We start from the raw sequence: 26,234 nt of genomic DNA, 5'->3' as shown, positions 1-26,234 counted from the left end.
AATACCTTACAAAGGAGATTTGCTTAATTAATAGTTGGAACAAAAGCTGTAGAGCAATAGCAGTGTTTGTTAGGGAATGTTTAGTTTAGACTTTGTCGTAGCTAAGCTAGAATATATAGGTTGTAAGTTTAGGAAATGTTTTAAGTTTTATTACATGAAGCTTTTAAATATGTTTGTGTTCTTAACCTTGTTCATGTTTTCTCTCATACAAGACCTATATAAGTCCTGGTCCAGGGGTAAAGTGGGTAAGCACTGGTTTGGGACGGGATGTAGGAAATGCTTCCAGATTATGTATAGTATGCAGTTAGTACATATCTATTTGACAATTTCCCTCTTATACTATTATTGGATACTTAGACCTGTGAATGTGGGAGTTAGACTCATGGAACATTAAAGGGCTCCAGAACTCAAAGAAGAGGAAGCTGTTGCTACACATATTGCTACAGGACAAAGCACTGTTTGTATTTTTACAAGAAACACACTTGATGAATAATCAGTGGGATGATATTAGGAAAAAGAACTGGATCAGAGCGGTAGTGGCATCAGAAGGTAAGACAAACAGTGCTGGAGTGGCTATAATTATTAAAACTCAATACAAAGACAAGATTTTAGACTCTAAAGTGGATCAAAATGGGCGATGGTGTTATGTTATTTTATCGGATAATGCATTTGATAAACCTCTTTTACTTTTAAATATATATGTACCATGTAATGACCAACAAAGTTTCATAACATCATTATATCCAATCTTAACACAATATGATGGTTATTATTTTGTTGTGGGTGGGGACTGGAATACTTATCAAAATCCAAAGTTGGATGGGTCTTGTCCACAAAGAGCATTTAATAAGCAGGCCGGGATAGCATTAAATGATTTTAAGGAAGATTTTCAATTATATGACCCCTTTCATTATTCACATAATATTAATAATGCAAATAAGTATACCTTCTATTCACCATGCCACAAAATGTGGTCTAGAATAGATTTTTTCTTGATATCCAAAGCATTAATGAATTTGGAACCAGTAGTGGTTATACATACTCGTTATCTATCAGATCACTCAAAAATTTTGTTAAGTTTTTCTAAAGATTTAAAAGATACAAGAATGCATAGAGGTTACAATTGGTCACTTAATCCAAATCTTTTAAATAAAAAGGATATAATAGATGGAATTGTAAAATATCTGAAAGACTTAATAGATAGGATGAAGCTTCAGAAACATACTCCTGATATTGAATGGGCAACAGTTAAACCTCAAATTAGAGGATTTCTTTTGCAAAAAGCCTCATATTATAAGAAAATGCAAAACAATGATATTCAAAAACTAGAAACAAAAGTGAAGCTACTTGATAAAGAACTGATTCAGAACTTTAATGCTCAAACAGAGAAGGAAATTTTGAAATGTCAAAGGGATCTCTTCTTGCTGCATAATAGTAGATTAACACTTCAGGAACATAGGTGTTTAGTGAAATATGCCAATAATGTTAAAATACCATCAAAAGCATTGGCAAGGATTATAAATCAATCAAAAACAACTGTACATATTTCGGAAATACAATGTAATGACACAGTGTATTCTAAAACTGAGGATATTATTGATATTTTTGAAAAAATCTATACCAAGGTATATGAGGGTCAAATTGATAGGTCTATACATAAACAGAATAAAAGATTTTTGCAACAAATTAACTTTCCAAAATTAGAAGAGAGTCTGCAAAGTGATCTAATTAAACCTATATCTGAAGAAGAAATAGTATATGCAATTCAACATATGAAAGCACATAAGTCACCAGGCCCTGATGGTCTGACAGTTGAATTTTATAAAGAGTTTGCCGATAGTTTAGGTAAAGGATTGTCTCATGTATTTAACTATTTAATCAGACATAAAATTAGTGATCCTCACCTTAATGCATCAAAAACAATCTTTATACATAAAGCTAATTCAGATCCCCAAAACCCAGACAATTACAGGCCAATAGCATTAATAAATGTGGATATGAAAATTCTAACTTCTATTATAGCATGTAGGTTAAAAAAGATTATGATACATCTAATTTCTAAGGAGCAGGCTGGATTTATGGCAACTAGACAAACTAGTGATAACAAACTTACACTGCATAATATGATGATGTATGCTAAACAAAACAACTCTAATATTTATGCCCTTATAATAGATGCTCAGAAAGCATTTGATAGCGTGGATATAAACTTTTTGTTTGATGTGTTACCTTATTTCAACATGCCCCAGGAATTTGTTCAGATACTACAAATATTATATAGTAATCCGTATACTACGCTATATATTAATAGGAGTTATTCTAAAAGGATACAGATTAAAAATGGTACACGTCAGGGTTGCCCCTTGTCCCCCTTATTGTTTAACCTTTATCTGAAATCTCTATTTTTATATATTAAGCAAAATTTGTATCATAATGCACCAATAATTTATAGAAATAAATTATTAATGTCGGCATTTGCTGATGATCTCATTATTTATTGTACAACCCCAATTTCTGACAGTGAAAAGATATTAAATGTTATAAACAAATTTTCAGAAGTCTCTAATTACAAAATTAATTTGGAGAAAACTAGTATTTTCCCGTTAAGAACCCCTAAACCTTTTTCATTAATGTCCCTGGTGGGGAAGCTAACATGTAAAGAAAATATCAAATATTTGGGTATTAGCTTCTCTACGGATAATAAGGATTTTTATAGTAATAATATTAAACGAGTATGGGAACAAATAGTAGCTGATTGTGGCAAATGGAGGAATTTAAGACTGCCGGTATTGGCAAAAGTATCAATAGTGAAAATTAATATATTACCACAAATATTGTATATCTTTAGGTCTGCTCAAGTATCAATTTCAAAGACAGTTTTTAAACAAATTCATAAAGATCTAGCTAAATTTATTTGGGAGCCAAAGAAAACTAGAATACCGTATGAGAAATTAATGACCCCAAAGAGTAGAGGAAGACTTGAGTTACCGAATTCTGAAGTATACTATCTAATTGTGAACGCCAAAAGGATTTTAAGAATTGCTAATTACGATGTAACTAGTACAAAATGGATACCAACTTGGGTGGTCTTGAATTACAAGCATATTTTAGATTGGAATATAAATCCTAAAGCATTACCCTTTTTGGGTAAAAATAGTTTGATAAAGTATGGGATTATGGACCACATAAAAACATATGTGTTATCTTTGCAAAACTTATTCCAATCAGTAGATTTGTTGCAATATATGATGTTTTTTCAACCTTTCCATAGGAATCCCAATTTTAAACTAAATAATCAGTTGATTGATCTTAGTAAATTCCCATTAATAGTTAATTTGACTCTGATTGATGTTTTTAATAAATTTAATTTATCGGCTTCACAAATTAGACAGGAATTGAACCTACCTAAGAGTTATATTGTTATAATGAGACAAATCAGAGAACTTACTCTGAGTCATTTTGAAAACTTTAAACCTGTAGCCGGAATTGTGGATACATGCTCTGAATTGTGGCAGGCTGTCCAACAGGAGGTCAAATTTATATCAAGAACAAATAAATTAATTAAAGACTTGAAATTCCAGCAGATAATCAGGTATTAAAAGCAATTGATTTAACAATAAAATCGGTCTCTTTACAAAAGTTGATGTATACACAGTTGATGATCTGGAATAATGCATATTATACACGTCTTAGTTTACATAAATTCAATCCTAGGAATTCACCAACTTGTCCATATTGCACAAATCAAACAGCTGGTCTTCTTCATATGTTCTGGAGCTGCAAGTGTATACATAAACTTTGGAACTCTCTTAGAACACAACTACAAAAGATGGGTTATCAAAGTTCAACGTTATCATGGGAATTTATGATTCTACATATTCCTCCAAGAGAGCTCTCTAGATCACAAACTATAATATGTATAAATATTTTTTTGCTGATGAAGCTGTATATAGCTACAAATTGGTTAGAACCATATAAGACATCATGGGATAATTTTAAGCTTGTGGCTATAAAGCATATATTAGCACATAAATTACTCCTGAAACAAAGTAACAAAAATATTAATAACCCGAAAATATGGGAAAAGGTTTTTAATATTATATTAGCATAATACTGTTATTAGGAATACATAAGTTTGGATATATATGTGGAGGAAATAGTGTATTGGAACTGTGTATGATATGTATGGATGCAAATTATTTCTACGAATGTTTTGTCTTTTTTTTCCCTGGTGTTTTCTTTTTTGGAATAATGATGATTTTCATATGGAAGCATTTCGTGTAGATATTGTATATAGTTTTGATAGTAGTAGTAGTGAACTATGTGTGTGATTTTTTATTGTGTATGGAAAATATATATCAATAAAAATTTATTATGGAAAAAAAATAAATAAATAAAACAATAAAATACTTCTACATCTCAAACCTAGCAATTACATCTCTTCCAAGGCAATATAAAAAGTGTTTAGCTCTAGACATCATGTCTGCTACACTGAAACTGAGAGATAACATTTATAGCACAATCATAAAATAATTTAGTTTCAACTTATTTTCTTGAAGTTTTGCAAGTTCACCTTTTATGCACCAGTTTCTACTGTTAAACCATATAAAGTTACAGAATTATATTAGTTTATATACACATCTATTCTAAGCCAGCAGGGCATGCTGTGGTTACATTTAACTCAGTACATGACATACAGTCCTGTATAAATCATTACAAAATTCTGGATAGCTGGGCTGGCAATATTTCCTTTTGTAACATTTCTTCCCCCCAAAAAACTCAAGCTAGTTTTTCAAGTGACCCTTGAGAAATGTTTCTTGAGAGGGTTAAGCCTATTTGGTAATACCTTACCCCATTCCCTGTCTTGAGAGCCAGTCTGTATTGGCAGTGCCAGCCCCACTGTGGTGCTGCACTGTCATATCATATGCTTGCAACCATACATAGTAACTTTGCATTTTGCTGGCTGGCTTGATGTAGCCATGTTAAAGGACTGTGTTCTGTAACTATAGTGAATTTCCTTCCATACAGATAAGGCTGAAGTTTCTGCAGTGCCCACACCAAAGCTAGACATTCCTTTTCGACAACTGCATAGCATTCCTCCCTAAATTGGAGCCTACAACTGAGATATACTACTGGGTGCTCTTCTCCCTCTGTCGAGACCTAGCTGAATACACCCCCTACCCCATAGTTTGAAGCATCCACCATCACAACAAATGTTTTGCTGTAATTTGGACTGGATAACACAGAGAGTTTTCCCAAAGCTCCTTTAAGCTTCTGGAATGCCTGCTAACATTCTGGGGTCCACACTACCTTATCTGGCTTGTTTTTCCTTGTCAGATCTGTGAGGGGAGCATCTATGGTACTATAATTGTGGACAAACTTTCTGTAGTAACCTGCTGTACCTAAGAATGCCTTCACCTGCTTTTTGGTAACAGGAGCAGGCCATGCCTAAATGGCTTCAACTTTGGCAGGTTCTGGCCTAATCTTACCACTCCCCACCATATGTCCCAGGTAGGAGACCTCTGCCATACCCATCTGACATTTGCTGGGCTTAATAGTCAACCCTCTCCTCTGTAGTCTGCCCAGCACCTCTGTGACATGCTGAAGGTGCTCTTGTCAGGAATAGCTGTAAATGGAAATATAATCTAGGTAAGCAAGGGCAAAATCTCCTGCTCCTGCTAGGATATGATATACCAGCCTCTGGAAAGTCGCTGGGATATTTTTATCCCAAAGGGAATCTTTGTGAACTCATACATGCCAACAAGAGTCACAAAGGCTGATCTCTCTCTAGCGGTGGGAGTCAAGGGCACCTGCCAGTAACCCTTGGTAAGATCAATAGGTGGCAAGATACTTAGTCCAACCCAGCTGCTCTAGGCCTTCATCTGTCCTAGGTATGGGGTAAGCATCTAACTCTGTGTGACTATTTAATTTCCTGTAGTCCACACAGAACCTGGTGCCATCATCCTTCTTTGGTACCATCACCACAGGGGAGGCCCAGAGATTGCTGGACTCCTGAAATTAGCCCTAGTTCCAACATTTCCTGTATCTCCTCCCACAAAGTCTGTTTGACTCTCTCAGGTACCCTATAAGAGGCCTGCTTAATAGGCCTTTGGGATCCTGTATCCACACAGTGGGTTCACAGTGGTTTCCCTGTGAACATGTCCCCAAACTCCTGTAACACTGCTCGGATTTCTCGAACCTGAATAGGGGATAGGTACTGGGACATTGCTATTCCTTCCATTGAGGTGTCAGTCCAAGCATCACTGAGATCACTCACCAGATCCCCCTCAGACTCTTCCTGCTATCCACTGCAAATACTCTACACAAGGGCATCCCTATCATGGTAAGCCTTCATCATGTCAACATGGTACAATTTGTGCCCCTGTCTCCTGTTAAGCAGTTCTACCATGTAGTTAATATCACACTGACCTTCCTTACCACCTTGTAGGGTACCTCTTAAGTTGTCTGCAGCATGTTGTTTCTAACATGAACGGCAATCATTACTTGCTGTCCTACAGCATACTCTCACACTCGAGCATTCCTGTCATACCAGACATTTTTTTTCTGTTGGGCTTCTACCTGGTTCTCCTGGGCCAAGCCTATGAGGTCCCTGAGCCTTGTCCTGAGGTTTAGGACATATGCTACAACAGACTCCATGTGGGATTCACACTCAGCCTCCCACTCATCTCAAATCAAATCTAGAGGTCCCCTCACCCTATGTCCACACAGCAAATCAAAGGGTAAAAAACCTATGGATTCCTGGGGCACCTGTCTGTAAGCAAACAACAGATGGGGCAAATATTTGCCCCACTCCCTCTTAAACTGGTCTGTAAATGTCTGTAGCATTATCTTGAGTGTAGAGTTTAACTTCTCAACCTGACTATTAGTCTGGGGATGGTAGAGGGTGGTCTTTAGATGCTTCACCCCAGAGTACTTCCCCAGACAAGCCAGCAGGTCTGTCATGAAATTGGCACCTCTGTCAGTCAGTATTTCTTTTGGGAAACCTATCCTGCTGAAAACCTCTAACAAAGCATTTGCCACCTTTTCTGCCTCAATGGAGGTCAGAGTCACTGCCTCAGGGTATCTGGCAGCATAATCTACTACCATTAGGATGTACTTTTTTCCTGTGGAACTTGGGTACTCAGAAGTCCCACAGTATTCATATCTACCATCTGAAATGGCTCCTCAACCACAGGCAATGGCAGGAAAGGCTGTTTCACCTTGTATTCTGCCTTGCCTACATTTTGGCACTGCTCACAGCCCTGCAGTATCCTGTTACATCTCTGGAAATCCCAGGCCAATAAAAGTTCTGCATAATATGACTCTTGGTATGCTTTATGCCCATATGACCTGCAAAGGAAATAGCTATGACTAAAAGTTCCGGACAGTAGGCTCTGAGCACTACCAGCTGCTGTATTTTCTCACCCTCTAGCTGTCCCTCAAGGGTCCACTCTTTATACTGTAACCCAGTATACAGATTCCCCCTTCCAGTGAGAATCATGTGCCTTACCAACTACCTCCCTCATGCCTTGTATTGTAGAGTCTGAGAGATGAGCCTGTCTCAACTCTCTCTTAGTAACCCTTCCCAGCTCCCCTTCCACAGTACATCTGGTATTCTCTGACAGCGGTGCCTCACTGTCAGCCTGGGTACTATTATTTGCCTCTGCTGTTGCAGTCACTCTGTTCAAGGGAACATCAGTACCCGCAAAAAGCTGTGGCTTACCTTCAGTCTCACTGCTACAGGGTAACACCCTCCTTGAAGCAACCACCTCACCAGTCCTGGCTGTAAGTGTGTGGTCTGTCTGGGCCTCCCACAGGCTACCAGACCCATATGCTTGTCTCCAAGCCTGGCTGCATGTAACTGCATGCACACAAGGTACTGCATTATCAAAACCATTTCCTATCAGGACATCTGCAGGGATATGCTGAAACACACCTATTTGCTGGCTTACTTTTCCACCCTTGCAGTCAAGGTGAACCCTAGCCAAAAGAATTTGGAATGGGGTCCTACCTAAAGCTCTGACTGGAGTAGACTGCCCAAGCAAGTACTGCTCCTCTTTAACCATTCCATGCTTCACACTGGTTAGGTCAGAGGCTGTGTCTCTCTTAGCAATGGCTTCTTTCCCATTTACTATGAAAGGATATAGCCTCTTATGGTTGTTTGGTACCCTTGTTGTCTCGAGGTAACTTACTGCTGGCATTCTGTCATTTCCACTTATTGGCTCTCCCACCTTTTGTTCCCCATCTTGCCTCCATGGACATCTGTATGCTACATGGCCCCACTGGTTCCATTTAAAACATTGGTCCTGGACATGCACGTGGGCTAGTGTCTTCCCCTAGTACTGGCGGACTCTGTTGAGGTGGTTTAGGCTGCCCACCATGGGTTCCCTTAGACCCATGAGCCACTCTGGACATCCTTTTCCTGTGCAGTGATGCCCTTCTTTCTAGGTATATGTCTCTCTTCTTCCCCAACTCATCTGCAGTACTGCATTGTCTATCAGCTAACCAGACCTCATGTCTTCAGACAAAGTGCTAAGGGCTTGTTCCTTCACTAAGAGATCTGCCAGCCATTCAAAAGTGGTGACCTGAAATCCACTCACCCCCCCATGAAAAGAAGTGCTTAGTTCAGCAATATATTCACACAGCACTTTCATCTACCTTGCGTCTATACTCACAAAACATTTCCTATAAGCTTCAGGTGTTAACTTAAAGCATTCTAAAATACATATTTACTGTATTATAATTTAAGCAATCAGTATCAGACAATTTAGAAATAGCAGTTACAGCTTTACCATGGAGTAAGAGAGTTAGAAACCATACCCAGAGCCCTTGGTCAACATTATACTGTTTACATACCCCTTCAAACATATGAATGAAGCTATCAAAATTATCCCCCTCTGTAAATTGTGGAAGACATTTACTGACCTTTGTCACTTCTGGGGTTTGGTTACTACCTTCCCCATTACCTCCATGACTCTGGCAAAGAGTCAGCATTTGCTTTTCATGTTGCCTCTGCCTTGCATTCTCTTGAGAATCCAGACATCGCAGTTTATCCTTTTCCTCAGCCTCCAGACTTCTCAGTTTCTTATTTTCCTCAGCCTCCAGACTTCTCAGTCTCTCTGCTTTGCTGCTTATATTTCCAAATGGTTGGCCTTCAGCTCAAGTCTCTTTAACTACAGATGGATTTTAAGTCCTCTGTGGAAAGGTTGAACTGCCTGCTTTAGTCAGGTTGGCATGCACCAGTAATTTACCTGGCACATTTCAGCCAACTGGCTTTTTGTCACCTTGCCATTCTCCTCTGCTGACATGCTTGCCTGCTCTCCCTGACTAACTAAGCAACAAAAAAAATAAATAAATAAATAAATAAATAAATAAATAAATAAATAAAACAATTGTGATATGAAACTTTGAATGTTCACTGTATGGCTGATTGAGAGTACAAACACATTCCTTAGTGACCACTGTTTACAGATTACAGGAATTCAATATCCACATCACTACAAGCCAATTAATATGTGATGTGTGCAATTTCCCTTAAGACCACACAGAGATAGTCAGTCTGGGGCTGGCTTCTCCCTCTTTCTCTAGATCCCCAATAAGACACCCCACTGCCACAGCTATAGAATTGAGATCACAGATGAGTGGCCAAACTAAGATCTGCAGCACTCCCTCTGTCCAACCAGTGCTGAGTGCCCCTGCCCAAGTAGCTGACACAAACACACACTTTGAGATCTGATTTATATACAAGCACACACATACCTGGGGGAGGTTAGCACAGGTTTACTAGCTATGCCCCCTTCTACGCATACTATAAGGTAGTTCCAGTTGCCACCAGCCACTAATTATCAGCTACTTAAGGCCATTAACACAGGGTGTCCAATCCTACTGTGAAATGTTACTATCAATCCAAATGGGAGTCTAACCAAGAGCAAGGCTATTTTCGGAGTGTCCTGTACAGTGTCACCAAATACATATGCAAGCACCATCAGAGCTTAAATGTGCCTCACAAATATCAGCCACAAAGGTAGATTTAAATATATTTAATAATAAATAGTAAAAGAGCAATACAATACAAAGTAAACAAACACAGTTACTTCAGAGATCAAAATCACATGCGATATCTAAAACAAAATTGCAGGACAGTCTCAAATAAAGAAAATATCTAAGCTATACTTCACAATATTCCTAACTGTATCTTAGAGAAATTAAGGTACCCTAGACTTATTTACAGCAAGGCAAGTGCAGATGGTGATGATGAGTGGATGTTCTTGCTAGGTCAAAGACAAAGTACAAAATGCACAGTCTCTCTATGAGAGAGCTCTTAGATTAATATCAAATATTACTGCTGGGTTAGCTTGGATGACATCACTTTTTTGTCACTTGACTTAAGTTTCCAAGCTAACTCCTTTGTCAGAAAGTGAAAACATTGATAGCATCTCTATGTGAAACATACATATCTCCCTAATGTTTGCAGATCCTGAAAGTCATAAAACAATAAAACACTTCTGCATATCAAACCTAGTAATTACTTCTTTTCCAAGACAATGCAAAAAACTTCTAGCTCTAGACATTGTGTCTGCTACATAGAAACTGAGAGATAACTTTCATAGCACAATTGTAAAATAATTTAGTTTCAACTTATGTTCTTGAAGTTTTGCAAGTTACCCTTTTATGTCCCTGTTTCTACTGTTAAAACATGCACAGTTGCAGAATTATATTAGTTTATATACATTTCTATTCTAAGCCAGCTGGGCATGCTGTGGTTACATTTAACCTGGTGCATTGGTACATAACATACAGTTCTATATAAATCATATCAATATTCACAAATGACATAGAATTATTTACGAAATTCCAGATAGCTGGGCTGACAATATTTCCTTTTACGACAGACATGATGCCTTCTCATGTGAGTGCTAACTCACATGCACTTACTATGAAACCTACCACTATACAGCAGCTTGGTGAACCAAGCATATGACCCCAGGCTGCATTTGAAATTACTTTCCATCCTCAAAAGCAAATCTGACAAGTCATAACCGGCTCTCACTTCTTCCCAAGACAAACACATCCATCTTCTACCTCCACTTTCATCAGTCAGCCAGGCTGCTACTTGAAAGTAGGTCACCTGGGTTGTAGTCAGGACCTTTTCAAACTGCTGCAATTGACCCCAAAAAAAGAGGACCCATATCTGTCATTAGGGAATTATAAAACAACTGTGTTCCTAGTCAGTCATTACGATCCAATAACAAAAAAATCCTGTCTGTCTACAAACCTATCAGTTTTGCTGGGCATAGTCTGTACTCATAATAGCATGTTATTAAGGCCTGGAACTCCTTATCTGTATCCATCAGGCCAATATCTTCCCTCCCATCGATCAAAACCATTCTGTAAAACTTCCTAGCTAAAAGTTGTCTCTGTTCATGCTCAACACAGGATAATCTATATCCCTAAATGTGAACAAGTACCTATTCATACCTTAATCTCCTTATTCTCCCCTCTCCACTCACTTCCTTAATTCCATCTATTTCTCTCCATTGGCTTTCTCTCTAAATATACAATAGGCCAGTTTTTCTCTCACTTCATATTGCAATTCCTGTTTGTATTATATTAACTTAGCTTTAACTTCTCTATAAAATGTCTAAAATTTCTCTAACTGTTAAATCATTGTCATATAACTTGCATCTATTCTTAACCAATCCCCCGGATTCTCTATAGCTTGCACGGTGTGCAAGATCAGTACAGGAGCTCAAGCAGGCAATATGTCTTCCATGTGACCCAGGCACAGCCTGCAGGGGCGTTTACAAGCACTCCTGCACTAATCCTGCACAGACTAAGCCCTTGTATGCGAATCACCCCAGTTGCAGGAGAAATCCATGCAAATGAGGTGATTTTGCAATCCAGGAAGCTCACAACCATCTGTGCAGGACTAGTGCTATCTGCAGAAATGTACTTGGTTAGTAACCAAGTACATTTCTTCAAAATCCAAAACAGAGCTGTGACAGCTCAAAATAAAGGCTGCATATCATGTAGTAAGCATCCCAATGGCCAGGCATAAGGCCATTGTCATTGCAAACAGTAAAAAAAAACACAAACATCAACTTTCATTTTTCTAGTCCGTTTCGGCTGATTAAGAGTAGGGCAGCGGTGTGCAAATGGGATCTGGGGAAAATAACAAAATTTACTTAAATTAAGCATTCTAAGTAAAATCAGTATTCTGCCATGGAAATCAATGGCAGGCAGAAGACAACATGGCCAGTGAGTAGTGGTAGCTAAGGGGGGAGGCTCAGTGTGAGACATGTAACTATGCATTAGCAGGCCATCCCATGCAAATGAGGGGAATGATAGTGAATCCCAGTTTTCCCCAGCATGTGAGTCAGTTCCCAATAGTGTAAGAGTAGGAATAGCTTGGTGCAAGCCTAGGAGTTAGGTGACATCATGGGGGGGGGGGGTGTCAGGCATACTGTAAGTGGATTGGAGCCCTGTGGCTCGGGTTTGCTCCTAGCTTAGCACAGCTAAGCTAGGGGGTGTGTGTCTAAACCTGCCTAGCACTCTTTACAAAGCCTAAGTGGGTGTGTGTGCCGCGGACTGGGTTTTACAGGAAGAAAAAATAAGTTAAATCAGGAAATAGCAGCCATGTGCACATTTGAGCACTCTGCGTGGCGCGCACCCAGGCTTAAATAGGAAGTCAATGGAAATGGAAAACAGCAGTAGGAAGGTAATCAAGGAGAACTAGCTTAGCTGGCAGGTGAAATGTATCAGAATCAGCCAATTACACAGGCAGCAGACAAGCCCAGCCCAGAACACTACTATAAACTCTGCAAACACCTCCCTTTCTGGTTTTTCCCACACTCTACACCACCGGTGTAAACAAGCATGGAACTTTAACACTCACAACAGCAAAATGATAGAGGCTGCAATAGTCATTATACAACAACATGTGGAAAAGGCTGAGGGTGGTGAGGATGTGAATGCTGTCGACCAACCCACATTGAGGAGAAGGACAAGAGTGCACAGACCCAGGGAAACCTACCAGGGGCTACATGAGCCGGAGATAGTGGAGCACTATAGAATGGACAGGGACCTCCTACAGCAAATTGCTGAGCTGTGTCAGCCACGCCTGACACTCAGAACCAATAGAGGAGAACCTATCCCAGTGGATAACAAGAGGATAACTGGGGATATGATGGGGATTTCACAGGCATCAGCATCCAGGTTACTCCACCAGCTCCTGGATGCCATGTCAGCGCATGTTAGTGAGTACGTATATTTCCCCATCACCTGTGAGGTGTTGGCTAGCAATATGCAACTGTTCCACCAAATAGCAGCATACCCTGAGGTAGTGGGTGCTATAGACTGCACGCACATATGCATCAAAGTACCACCCGGTGAGCGGGGTAGGGTCTACAACAACTGCAAGTGCTTTCCCTCGATCAACTGCCAGGTCATGTGGATGCCCAGGGCATAATAATGAATGTGTGTGCTGGCTGCCCTGGAAGCTATCATGATTCTCACATCTGGCATCTGACACAGCTGTACCAGAGATTTGCCAATGGGGACATCCCCTAATGGTCACCTAGTTGGGGATGCTGGATATGCACTGGAGCCGTGGCTGATGACACCCATCAGAAATGCACACACACCCGAACAAGAACTCCATAATGAGGCACATGCACAGACCAGAATTATAGTAGAGCATGTGCTTGTGATGCTCAAGTCACAGTTCCAGTGCCTGGAGACATCCAGTGGAGCTTTGCAGTACTCACCAGCTACATATACCCAAATTGTCCTTGTGTGTGCCATGCTACACAATACAATCTTTTGGAAACAGCTGCAGCAGGAACAGCAGAGGGCAGGGCCACACAGTCCCCCACCATTACCAATGCCTGCACAAACAAAGAGTGACTCGAAGGAGGAACACCCTGAGCCTGCCCCAGTAAGCAGAAGGAGGTGTGCTCAGTATGCCCTGGCCTTGGGAAAGAGACAATGCATAGCACATACACTGACATAGGAGGGACCAAGAGAATAACACCTTTCTATGTCTCTCACATACAGTAAAAGGGATGACAAACATTACACTACCTGTGCTTAACCATGTGTAGGGAGTGTACTATATGCATCTGACAAAGGCAGCCCTGCAGCACCACCCTCAATACTGGGACACCCATAAGGTAAGTGACTCACACATGCCAGTCAGGGGGGGGGTTAACATACCCAACAACTGTCACAGCCAGCAGGACAGGTGTAGACAAACACAAACACTCTATAATAAGCCAAAGGTAGACATACATAGATGTGTAGAAGAGAGTGACTGTGACAAGGAGTCATCCAGGCCTGTCTCACCCAGCACACAGCCAAAGAGCCACACCCACATGAGAGTCAGATGTCACTCACTGCAGAAACTAGCCACCGATATCTGTCAGCATTATAGAGGATGTGGTGCACATGCCAACTGTGCAACCTGACTGTTCAAGGAAGTAGTCATCTAGCAGCTGTATGCACGTACCTGTGAAATATGACCCGCGTTGTGCTCGCATGTGGCATGTCAACCCCTAGATGAATGGGTTATGGCCCATGCACACACATTGCCCTCTCCATACCCCCACTATGACAAGCATGCTGAGGTCATCCACTGTGAAATACACCTTTGGGAGAGTTCTAACCTAGTAATCTCTGTGGCACATCTCAAAACTGCGTACTGCTGTAGTGTAATAAACTTGTTAGGTAGGAGTTCTAACCCCAGGATTGACAACTGTGTGTGTGTGTCTGTCTGTGTGGAGAGCACTGCTTTTTAGGATGGTCACACTCCCTACAATTGGAAGGCGCTACTTTGGTAAGGCTGTTGAAGTCATCAACCTAGAAATACATCTCTGGGAAGATTCTATCCCAGTAATCTCCATAGCACATGCCATAACTGTGCACTGCTGTAGTGTGATACAATAGGTAGGAGCTCTAACCCCAGCTTTGGCAACTGTGTGTGTCTGTCTGTGTAGCACACAATGCTTTTTAGGGTAGTCACACTCCCTACAACTGAAATGCTCTACTTTGGTAAGCCTGCTGATGTGATCCACCTAGAAATACACCTCTGGTTAGATTTTAGCTCAGTAATCTTTGTAGCATAATTGTGTACTGCTGTAGTATAGTAAATTAGTTAGGCAAGTGTTCTAATCCCAGACTTGATATGTGTCTGTGTGTGTGTATACCTGTCTGTGTAGAGAGCAATGCTTTTTTAGGGTAGTCACACACCATACAATTCATATGCTCTTCTTTGGCAAGGCTGCTGATGTCATCCACCTAGAAATATACCTCTGGGAAGGAGGTATCCCGGTAGTCTCTGTAGTGTGTACCATAACTACGTACTGGTGTAGTGTGATATAGAACTCTATTAGGGGTTCCATACCCACACTTGTCAGTTGTGGATGTTTTGTGTGTGTTTCAATGTCTGTGTAGGGACCAATGCATTTTAGGCTAGTCACACTCACTACATGTTAAATGCCCTACTTTGACAATCCTGCTGATGTCATTCATTGTGAAATACACCTTTGGGTAAGGTGTTCACCAGTAAACCCCGGGGTGCATCCTATGACATCTCCATGCTGTAGTGTGATATAAATCTCTGTTAGGGGATTTATACCCACACATGACATTTGTGGATGTTTTGTGTGTGTTGCAATGTCTGTGTAGGGAACAATGCATCTTAGGCTAGTCACACTCAGTACATTTCAAATGCCCTACTTTGGCAATCCTGCGGATGTCATTCATTGTGAAATACATCTTTGGGGAAAGAATTTTCACTTAATCCCCATGGTGCGTCCTATAACAGCCCCATGCTGTAGTGTGATATAGACCTCTGTTAGGGGTTCTATACCCACACATGTCGGTTGTGGATGGTTTGTGTGTGTGTGTCACTGTCTGTGTAGGAAGCAACGCATTTTAGCCTACCCACACTCACTACAATTGAAAGTCCTACTTTGGCAAGCCTGCAGATGTCATCCAATGTGATATACACCTTTGGAGTAGGAGTACTCCAGTAATCTCTGTGGCGCGTACTACACCTGCCTAGTGATGTAGTGTAAAAACTAGTTAGGTAGGGATTCTACTCCCAGACATGACAGGTGAGTGCGTGTGTGTTTGTAACTCACATCCTGTTTGTAGGTGAGTGTGTGACACCTGGGCCCAATGCAGAGTGGGTTTTGCATATTTCTTATATGGTGGTCCTAGTATATATATATCACTATGTCCACTGTACAGGAATAACAGATGTGAAATAGCTGAGAGGCTGGGGTGCAAATCCATACCTATAACATGTGACATCAAGGCCAGGCGATCACAGTTAGCAACCCCTGCATTACCCAGGGCACACTCTCAACCCATGTCTCACACACACACACACACACAAACACACACACACACACACACACACACACGCCATGGCAACATCCAATATGTGTGTAGTACACTGCATATCGGCCACTGATGGTAACTATGGAGTGATTGCAGTGGCCTACAGAGGGCATAGCACCCTGTCCATCTGTCCAAAAGGCACATAAATGCAGACAGTGCACCTTCCCTATGTTCCCCACTAGACACCTACAACACTTGTGGTGCCATCACATGTGACCCACAAAGGACATATCATACCTGAAAACATGCCCTCTATAGACAGATGCCACTGACACCAGGGAATGCTGATAGCATGCTATCAATGTAGGTGCAGGGTTAAACTGCTGTCCATTACCAGTTCCTGCCACAGGTGGCCAAGACTGGCACATCTGATGATAATCTGTGTACACAACATGGGCCAACACCCCAGATACAGTTTCACATGTCACTGTACATGCATGTGGGAGGTGTGCACATCTCAGACACCATCACAGACTAAGGAACACATACATGGCAAGTGATGCACAGCATTGGCCACATGCAATAGTCACCCAGGTGACTGGATGGTGGACACAATACCCACCTGTGTTTGAAAATGCAGAAACCACAGCCCTGATCCACAATGCAGACCATTGTCATGTGGCCTGATGCCAAGCTATACCCATCAACTAGCCTTGTCTGGCACAGCTGACCACCACATACCCATGCAGAAATGCACCCATGCATGTCAGTACTGGCACCCTGTGTGTTTGTGTACGTGTTGTATGATGTGTATGACCACAACCACACTCACTACAATCCCCAGTGGCATACTGAAGCATGCTGTCTGATGTCAGACACCTCCCCATACCCTTTGCGCATATAACCTCTGTATGACCCGTGTGGTGCTTGTGATACCTGCACAGTAATGTGTTGTGGCAATCTCACTAGTGATGAGCTGTATCCCTGGCCCTTCCAAGTGTGTCAATGTGTGTGCGTCCCTGTGAGAGTGTGGTTGTGTTGACGCTGGCACCTGTTCATGCTGACAGGCATGTGTACTTCACCAATCATATAGCTACCATATCCCTGTTGCAGATGTCACTCACCATCACATATATGTTCTGAGGACTCCACAACTGGTAACCTATGTGATGCATCCAATAACTGCATAGGACTGTGATAGCACTACATAGTCATCAGGGGTTTGATACCATGTGCTGGTAGGTGTGTGACACAAACATGATTAAATTTTACTCTTCCACCCCTCCCTGACTTGTCATTGCCTCTGTCTGCCTCTCTCACTCCTTCACTGATGGATGTGGAGACCTACACCTGCTTTGCTTAGACAGTAGCATGTGCATTTAAGTGATGCTCATGATCAGCTGATGGCCTCTGCATGAATTGCAACCTCCCTAGCTGATTGCATGTGGAACAGCTGTGGTAACATTCCCATAGCCAATTGCATGGAAACACACTCCAATATCTAGGAACATCATGTTGGTGTTGGGCCTTTCCATTCACTGTGAACAGGAACTCGATCTGTTGTTTGGCAAACAGCATCTCAGATGGATTGGGGATTTACCTCTGACAACATACACTGTAGAAACAGGCCAATGCACAGGAGGGGGATGTGCCTGACCTGACTACAGACTGTAAGTGCTGATATACTGCATTCGGAGTAATGTTGGTTTAACAGGGTGTGTGCAGATATGGCTGTCCTACATGTATTAATATCTGTCATGTCAGTTCTATGTTTATGAAGACTGTCCATCTGTAAGGTCTGCAGACGGGGCAGTGTGTGGTGCCTTTGGTTTCATGTGTTACACACAGAGCATGTATCTGTGAACTACAGAAGGTAGTGTGAGGATTGTAGTCTGTAGATGTTGAAAGCCAGGACAGTTGCTGACTTCATATCCCTCATAGGACATATGTTGCGACAAACCCTGTTACAACAGTAAATGTAAGATGTTATCATAGCAACATGTCAATATTGGCCCTGTGTATGTACTTCCAGCCACAATTCTGTCAACCTTTGTACATATGTCATGCATTAAGAGGTGCATATGTGCTCTACACCATAATTAGTGTCATCATATCTGATAACAAGCCAGTGAGGTATCAGACTGCTACACATGTTATGTGCAGTAGAGGCTATATTTAATGACATAACATGGATATTCTGTGGTTGTTTATACAGTACTGATGTCTGTGTACTTATAGTGAATGTCAACAGTGTGTATTTTGTCAATATGTACTTTGGCCTGTGTACAGACTGTGGTAGATGTCATTGTTCTAGGTCCCATCCTATCTGATGTTACATGCTGATCCACTATATGTTACCATATTGGCTTACATGTTTGTAGGGCCATACGCACACACATCCCATACCACAGACAGGCATTAGATCACAATGTGTAGTGGCCCAGTATATGCAGGGCTAGTGTGTAAGTGGCACATATGAGGATGGTGTTGAACAGACAGTCCATATACTGTAATACTATGCTAGCTTACCATATGTGGCTGTGGCTGTTTTCACATTGGTTGTAGTTATGCACTTCCACACAGGTGTATCTTACCCTGTGCTGTGACATGCCTGTAGAGCCTGCTGTATATGCAGGTACATGTGCATTCCCACATAGGAGATGTAGGCCAGTGTTGAGCCAGTCTGCCTGTAGCCTGCACAGTGCTTTGTTACATGCCTAGCATCTTAGTGTACTTACCCAGTGACTTGTTATGTGCAGATACTTGCCATATGTACTGCTGCTGGGCCTCCCTTAACAGTCAGTTATGTCAGATGGAGCGGTGGGATGTTGTACAGCTGCATGTCAATATCTAGTGGGTAGTATGTGGCCATGGCACCTCTGTACCAGCAGTTATTATGTGTCAGGACAGACAGGGGTGTGTGAATGCATAACCTATGTGGGCAAATGAATACCAGTCATTATGTGTTATACCCATCTACATGGCTGTTAACATCCATATTTTCAGGCTTGGTCCACATGTTCTGCACTTAGGGGTTCTGTGTATACCTCTGGACTATACAGCGTGTCAGAATGTCCACATCTATTGGCCAATATCTCTGCTGCAGTCCACAGAAGCATTACGTGCTTGCAGCGGTACTGTACTATGATGTCTTTAGGGTGTCTGTCAGTAGCCAATGGTGCACATGTGAAAAGCAGATGTGACCTCCCACACACACCATGTCTGTGAAGACAATCCCTATTACAGTAGCAATAGTCTACCAATATACCTGCTTTACATACCGACATCCCCTTGCACTATGGACTTGGGACTATAGGGGCTGAGGTAGGGCTACACCCCATGTTCAGGACATACGGTGAATATATATGTACATATGATTATCCAGATATTTATATGGATAATTACACATGTACATATCAGCATATATAGATGGGTGTGTATGCGTACATAGATATGCAGATACACACTCAGATATATACATATACAGAGCATTATATGTCTACACATATACAGATAGTGATACATATGCACACACATATATATATATATATATATATATATATATATATATATATATATATGCATACCATGCTGCCATTCCTGCCAACAGTCCACTGCTGTTGTATCCCCCACACATACAGTGGGGCTGGGGCCATATATGAGTGGGCTTCACCTACACAATATGTGTGTGCCCATATGCACTCCAAAGGCCAGTGTATATAACAGTGGTATATGGCCCTGTATTATTGAGTCTAGGCGGGATGCACCATACATAACCTAGGCTGTTACAAAATGTGGGGGTATCAGGGGTGAACTGCCATAACGTATCTGGATATACAGTACCATACATTTCACCTATCTTGACATTACTTACATAAAGTGGGTTACTGCAGGCTTACTGCCTCCTGCCATACAGACTGTTCTGTTTGCCAGTGTGCCTGTGATGGTGTCAGTTATGCCCTGTTATGTATCAGTTACATCCCATTTGGCCAACTGAAGTCTGTACCACCTAGCGATTGTGTACAGAGTGTAGATAGGGGTTGCTGGACTATACACCTGCATCAATTACTGCTGATTATGTGGTATCCTGTGGCCCAGTCTGTCATTACTATTGTACAATTTGAAGGGCTTGGCCTGGACAGCAACAGTTGTGGACCTTTCCAGACTACTGTTTTAGTATAACTGTTTCCCAGTTGCATTACTGTTTATATGGATGTCAGTGTCTGAACAACTATATGACATGGCATATACATCTGTAATAGTACACAAATAAAGGTATTCCATTTCTGTAAACCTGTGTGTGGTGTTTTATCCTATAACCTCTCTGTGGGTATATGTTGCAGGCAACATATGTCATTTGTATGGGTGGCTCATTCAGTGTCCAGTTGTTAGGGTGTTAACTGTAGGTATAGTGGCTGTTCCATATTGCGTGCACCTACTACATGAATATCTTACTGTACATATCTCTGCGTTTGTATGTGTAATCACATATATATATATATATATATATATATATATATATATAATATATATATATATATATATATATATATATATATATATATGTATATATATATATATATATATATATGTGGTTTACTATCAAATTGTCGATCCCGTTTTGTGCGATGCGCATTGCCCGAACGCGGAACTGCGAACGTCACAACACCGACGCCCAGATGTGCGAACGGCAAAACCTCGCCCCCATCCGACCCATGGTAGCATGGGTGTGGAGGTGTTGCGCGGCCAGTAATGTCGATCGTCGGAGTTTCACGGTTTCGGTTCGCTATCAAAATGGTTTCGGTGTTTCGGTTCGCGCAAATGCGTCGATGGGGTCGCCGTTCGCACGGAGTGCATTCACACATTTAATAGTAAACCTATATATATATACACACACACACACACACACACACACACACACACACACATATGTATATGCATATATGTGTCTGTGTACATGTATCCTGGGGATTATGATAGCTTCCACATTTTACATTTCCTATGGGAGCCAGACTGTACTGCATGATATGTTACCAATACCAGCCTGACATCATACAGGTGGGATATAGTACTGTTAACATCTTGTGCTCATGTCATGTCAGCACCTGGTTATGGGATCTGCAACATTTGGTAGTGTATTGCAGGGCGGACGTATTTGGCTGTGGGGGGGTATACCTATTCGTACAAGACATATATTGTTTGTGGCCTCTCAACCCTATTAATGGTGCTTGTGGACATTTATGATTTAGTTAATCTCCCATTGATATCTACACATGTATGTCCATATATATCTATATGGATATATATATTTGCTTACATATATATAACTATGTCTATATATACCTACATAGATATATATCTGCTTACATATATGCTTGCTGTGTATATGTGGACATATAGGTGTAGACATAATATATACATATATATATATATATATATATATATATATATATATATATATATATATATATATACATATATAGATATGTTCTATCTGTTTAGATTTTAATATATTTACACACACACATATATCTAGATGTTGGTATACATTGTCTGTACTGTTGTATGACTGGGCTGGATGATATATTTCTGAAAACATCAGAATTGCATCTATCTGACATGGCATAGTGGTGAATCGTTTTGTCTATGTATGCAGGGTCCTGGGTGTGAGACTTGCAGAAAGTGTTTCTTTTCTTGCTGGGCAGAACATGGGCCATTGGATACAGAGTGATTAAGGCTCTTTTTAAAGCAGTTGTAAGCGGGTTTGCATGGAGGAAGCACTGCTATCTTCTAGTTACAGTTTCTTATACTCAGTTAGCTTCTAAATTGCTTAATCTGTGTAGGCAGTGCTTACACCCATGCAAACAGGCTTAGACCTGCTTACTGCTGCTTAAAATTGCTTACTCCTGTTTACTCCCATGCTAATTTCTTTAAAAGAAAAGAAAAACGGGTTGCTAGGAAAGTGGTGAAAAAGGGGCACAAAGAGGGAAAGACAGTAGGGAAAATAGCTAGGGATGTACAGGAAGGATGTAGGGAAGGTCCATAGCAGCCCTTTTCTTCTACAGCAACAGATGTGCATATACACTGAATTTGGAGGTAGATTTGGACACTCAACCCCCTGGGAGAGGAGTGAGGACAGCAATAATATGTTGTGATGCCAATTAGACCGGATTACATGTGTCTAGTGGACACATGTGAAATGGACAGCTATGTATGGGGCAAGATTTTTTTGTGGGAACAAATTGCCCTTTTTTTTTTTCAGGTGAGAGTGGGATGTTGGGGAGAGGTAGTAGGTATATTTGGGGAGGTAGGTTGGTTAGGTTAGCAGACAAGACACTCAAGAAGTGTACAGGGGCAGTATATGACACACATGTGGGGTAAACACCTTGATGGGGAGGGTTGTTGGAATATCGGAAGCCCACAAGCCACCTAGTGGTAACAGCGGGACTGAAGTCCCCACCCATGGGCAGTCACCACTGCACCTTCACAGCCCCAAAGGTGGCTGTGCTGGGGACTGAGCCATAGAGCCAGGCTGATTCTCTAATCATGACACGAGGCCCTCAAGCTGGTGTAGAAGATAACCAAACTGCTCATTGATCGCTCTACGCACCACGACCCCGACCTGGTGACAGGTGACAGGCGCCTGTCTGTGCCCACTCCCTGGGGGGGCGAGCCCCATCCCCTGAGGCGGATCTACCCAAAGGCAGTGCAGGAACAATGGACAGGGAGGTCTGAGGTTGTGCACCAGGCATGCTGGTGCCCGGTGCCTTGGCCAGCTGAGGTGGGACAGGTGGTTCCACTGGGACCGGCCTTCCCAAGCATGCTATACTGCTTAGATTTCATTATCATATATGGGTTAGTAACAGTCAACACATTCCAGGGTTAGGTATAACAGCATGCATAGATTTTCCCATTAACCCAGACACCAGATACGGAACAGTTGCATAGCAAACAAAACACATGCATATATGGGACCACAGTGGTAGTGAGAACAGCATGCAGGTATGTTGATGACTCCATGCCAACAATGTTGGAATAATTCAATATGGCACATGCATGGGAACCATTAAAATATTTATCAACCAACTGGACATTATCAGAGTCAGTACATACCAGTTGGGGTGGATATGTTGATTATTGTTGGAGGTAAGGTGGGGGGGAGAAAGATGTCAATTAACAAGTAGTATATTCCTGTAGTCCACATTACTTTCCTAGTCAGTGCTGTTATCTGTACCTTACAAGTATTACTACACTACCATATAGCCTTATTTTGGTCAGTGATATGGCTGTTTTCATTATTACACATGAACTGGTTTTACCTGCAGTATACACCTCTTACCTGGTATACCTGTGGAGGGAATGCTTGTTAACAATGACTAACTGTTTGTACACATATGCCCGAATTCCGGGTTGATGTTTTGCACTATGATATGCAACTCTTTCTGCACAGACTCTGGCCATGTGTGACCACATGCTGGTGTGCCTAGACATATCTAGAATATTGCCCTCTTCCACCTTTAGTGACCTGGCACACACATATACATGCTTTCTTACACAGTTATATTATGTAGCACAGTGTGGGCAACAATGACCAGTGATACTTTATTATTCAGAGAAATTGCAACACTCACAATCTCCTACAATACCAGGGTGAACTGTACCAGTACAGGTTATATTGGTCTGTATTTCTCAGCACAGTGTACATATCCAACGTACCTGTGGGAGCAATGTTTGTTAATACTACCTGACTGTTGGCACACAAACTTCCAGATTACACATTAGTATTATGCACATACATCTCACTCTGTTACTGTACACACTCTAGTCACAGCTTGACAATATGGGAGTGTAGATAGGCCATACTTGGAATATTACTATCCTAACAGTTTTGGGGATTACTACAATGACAGGTGTGTTCTCATGATGGTTGACAATCACTTGTATTCCCTGTTTGCTGGCTACACATCTGGGATCATCCCACAGACTTACCAGGGGGACAGGGGAACAGGCAGCAGATATGGGCACCTATACTGGACATGGTTGTGGGGTATGAATCTGTATGCAGTCTACTTCCACTCCCAGGATTCAGATCATGACTGTTCCTGCTACAACTTAAACACTGCTGTATATCTCCAATCTGCTTTCTGTCTTATTAATCCCCTGTGCTTATGCATTCTGACCTTGTATAACAACACTTTTATACATAATTCCTAGACAGTTATATGTTGTAGGACAGTGTGGGTGACAGTGATGTGTAATACCTCATTATTCAGAGGAACTGCATATCATGCTTGTATTTCTGGGCACAGTGTTTTATCTGACAGACCTGTGGGAGGAATGTTTGTTAGCACTACCTAAATGTTCCCACACACAGTACCAGGTTCTACAGTACTATTATGCACATACATCTCACTCTGTTACTGTACACACTCTAACCACAGCTTAACAATTTGGGGTGTAAATGGGACATACGTGGCTACTTAGTCACATAAGGTATTGGGGAGTTGCTAGTGTGCCAGGTTTGTTGTCATAGATGTGTGTCAATCAGTTGTATTTCCTGTTTGCTGCCTATACATCTGGGATCATCCCACTTATTTGCCAGTGGGACAGGTTGATAGGCAATATATATGGGCCACTTCAATAGGTATTCAGGACATATCTGTACAGTTGTGGGGTATGATTCTGTATGCAGACTGCTCCCACTGGCAGGATTGGAACCATGGCTGTGTGTGCTAAAAAAACAGTTCACATCTCAGTTGCATGTGCTATTCGTTTTTTGTTGTCTGCATTTTCCCTCTTTACTGTCTATGTGTCTCTCACTTTTACTAAATGGCCTCTAGGGATTACACCTGTCATATACAAGCATTCCTACACATTCAATTTATGGTGCATGGTGTGGGTAACAGTGCTTAATGCCACATTACTATTACATGATTGCAAATCTACATTATCATATGATACCAGAATATACACATTCAGTCCAGTAGTTAAACCTGTTTTGTCAGGATATTACACTTTTATTGCCATACAAACAATATGAGACTCTTCCTGCCATATTCTCTAGTGTATGCAGTACTTGCCTTGAACAATACAGGTTTTATACCACCAATTAATTTACTACTACTTTTATTTTTATTTCCTACGACGGTAAAAGCAGGAGTATTACTGACCTGCCTCACGTCGCAACTGCACCAGCTGGCAGATGTGGGCTGCCTGGTTCGTGGCCCACTCCATTGCAGCTGTAGGGGACAGATGGGGAATATTTAGCCATACCTATCCATGATATACCTGAGCTGGCACTTATTACACACATACTGGGGTGATACACATATCTGGAACATCCCCTAATGCTCTAGCCTCGTGGAGCCACTCCTTGAAGAGGACATATGAGGGGACATATGGGGAATATTTAGCCATACCTATCCATGATATACCTGAGCTGGCACTTATTACACACATACTGGGGAGATACACATATCTGGAACATCCCCTGATGCTCTAGCCTCTTGGAGCCACTCCTTGAAGAGGTCCCCCGTCCGACACTTCAGGTCAGCATAGTGGTGCCTGACCTGCTTACCAGTTCAGGGTATGCCAGTGGCACTGGTGAGGTCACGGGCAAGATGCTCCCAGATCTCTGCCTTATATTGGGAGCCCTGGTACTGGCCCTGCAGCAGTCTCTGTGCATGGTGTTTAACTAGGAGTCCTGCTATGACCTTGGACTCCTGGATGCACCAGCTTTGCACCTGGAAGCGCACTCCTTCTCCCCTTACTGTCATAGTGCCTGCAAGAGGAAGCTACAACCAGTTATGAGATGTATTCCTGCCTCTTGGATTTAAGTAGGGCTGACTTCATGCACTTTTCCATGATTGGCCGGTTTTGAAAAGCCTAAG

This window comes from Protopterus annectens, chromosome 2.part0 (genome assembly GCF_019279795.1).
Source record: "Protopterus annectens isolate FY-2018-M chromosome 2.part0, PAN1.0, whole genome shotgun sequence".
Classification (NCBI taxonomy): Eukaryota; Metazoa; Chordata; order Ceratodontiformes; family Protopteridae; genus Protopterus; species Protopterus annectens.
This window is presented reverse-complemented; position numbering follows the sequence as displayed.